The sequence below is a fragment of the Limulus polyphemus genome, unplaced genomic scaffold (assembly GCF_000517525.1).
Source record: "Limulus polyphemus unplaced genomic scaffold, Limulus_polyphemus-2.1.2 Scaffold17324, whole genome shotgun sequence".
In the NCBI taxonomy this organism is placed as follows: Eukaryota; Metazoa; Arthropoda; class Merostomata; order Xiphosura; family Limulidae; genus Limulus; species Limulus polyphemus.
In genome coordinates this window covers 1-2369 of record NW_013682934.1, presented here as the reverse complement: position 1 = coordinate 2369, position 2369 = coordinate 1, and the positions used below count along the sequence as shown (strand labels likewise).

Genomic DNA, 2369 nt, shown 5'->3' with positions numbered 1-2369 from the left:
CCCTGTTTTACAAACTGTAAAACAGTGGTGGTTAGCAAACGGACTAGTTACAGTTTGTAAAACAGGGAGTGGTGGTTAGTGTTCTAGTCCGTTCCCTGTTTTACAAACTGTAACACTAACCACCACTGTTCTAATCCAATCCCTGTTTTACAAACTGTAACGATAACCACCACTGTTCTAATCCAATCCCTGTTTTACAGTAACAGAATATTACTGTTGTTGCCATGTTGATCTAATCCAATCCCTGTTTTACAGTAACAGAATATTACTGTTGTTGCCATGTTGAAATACTTCACTTTATTATAAAGGTCATGTATAATTACCTCCAGTGTCCCAGATAAATGGACAGTATATTTAACTAGTTTTAGATAAGTTTATACAGTTAGTCAACAGTTTCATTATCCATTAAAAACATTATATAACTTTTGTATGTACCATATTTTCATGTGTTTCTCTTTTTGTCTCTCATTGAGCAGGTAATTATGGTGAAAACCAAGTGGTCTTTGTTACTTAGTTATGGTGTTGGTGTGAGAAAGTCCAGTTTTACATACAGTAGTGTTACTTGTTTTCTGTGTGCGGGTTCTCTAGTTGAAACTGGTAACATACTTCTGAAAGCTTTGAACATTGCTTGTGTTCATGCAGGTTGTTCGTAAACTGGGTATGGTAGAGGCTGATCTGGAACTAGTGGACGAACGTGATGAAACTGGTGAATCGTAAGTCAGACACAGCTAGAACCAGTTTGTGACAATCATGCATGGCAACCCACCCCCCAGTATTTTTGATTCTGGTGTTTAGAATCGTGTAACAGAATAAGTTGACAGATGATGAATGTTGGAATGGAACCATTTTCAGGGTTATTTTTTATAATGCCAGGTTGTTGCCTATTTTACTAATTTGCTGAAAGTTTTAGTAACATAACTAGAGATTGTCTAATTTTTGTGTTAATAACTGTCCCAAAGAATTTCAGGTGTATGTTTAGCCTGATTTAATTAACAAAACCTGTGGATTGATGCATAGTCAATAATCTCTGTGCATGTGTGCATGATTTGTAGATGGCTCGCAGGATTGCTGTGTTAGAAGCAGACTTGGAACGAGCAGAGGAGAGAGCACAAGGAGGAGAGAGGTGAGAGAGAGGTTACTCTTTTGTAAATGGGTGGTTGAAAAACTGATTAACATAAAACTGTTGAAGGTGTTACGTCACAAAGATATTTTTGACAATCATAAGTGATAAGTCAAAAACAGTATTTGAGTTTGTACTGGTTATTTTAAAAGATATCGGTAGAAAAAGATTTTACTTTTTGTTGTTCTTGTAAAGTTTATAAGTAGTGTAAAATAAATGAAAAATAACGAATACTATATTCCACGGTGGAGGCTTCATCTCCATCACCTGTGATAAATGAGCTAATGCTACTCTAACCCTCCCCACATGTTCGTACTTTTATCTGGTTTCAAATTGCTCAAGTTTCATTTGGTTGTCGGTCTTAGATAACGGTATCAAATGTTATGTTTGTAAAATCGACAAACGAATGTGTATTTATCGTAGATGGGTAAGGTACAGAAAACTGAATTAAAAATGAGTGTTTTTTTTTAATAAATTATGATTTCCACAGTTATATACCTTAAACCGTTATTAAAGTGTTTCTTTTGATAACTATATTGTAATGTACAAATGTTCCAAAACTTCTAAGCATTAAGATGCAAATAAACTTAATCCACTAAATGTAAACATCTTGTTGTAATGTGTTAATGAACTACAGTCAGCTTCACTTGTGACTTTCAAAACTTTTTCTTGACCCGGTAAATTTTTACTTTGATATATTATCATTTTGAAAAGGTGTATTTCTAACAAAATACATTTCAGTTATGATTTAAACTTGTTTATTCTACAGTAAAATTACTGGTCTTGAGGAAGAATTACGAATAGTCGGAAATAACCTGAAGTCCCTGGAAGTCAGTGAAGAGAAGGTAGATAAACTTGATTTCCTGTAGAAGAAATGAAAAGACAATATTAAACATTAAATTTTAACATGAAAAACCCAATAAATGAAAGGAGATTCCAGGCCCGTGATTTAAATCCACGGTAAACCTTCTTGTAGGAAGAATCTATTTTAGGGAAGAATGACAGGGACAGCTCTTACTCTTGTATAACTTGGTGGTAGAGCATAGGTCTGTTGGCCAGAGGTCCTGGGTTCGATTCCAGTCCCAGAGTCTCTTTATTAAAAGCAACTAAGAATTCTAGTAATCAATACTCTAACAAGTAGGTTATGTAAAGTTAGAGTATGATACTATTACAAATAGGTTATATAAAGTTAGAGATTGATACTATAACAAGTAGGTTATATAAAGTTAGAGTATGATACTATAACAAA

General features: G+C 34.0%; 1 long non-coding RNA gene across 1 annotated transcript; it reads left to right on the top strand.

Moving 5' to 3' along the window:
* The first annotated feature begins 237 nt into the window (after positions 1-237).
* Positions 238-1964, top strand: LOC111084339. Its single transcript, XR_002609504.1, has 2 exons — positions 238-1123; positions 1890-1964. It is a non-coding gene; the product is annotated as an uncharacterized LOC111084339 (long non-coding RNA).
* The last annotated feature ends 405 nt before the right edge of the window (positions 1965-2369 follow it).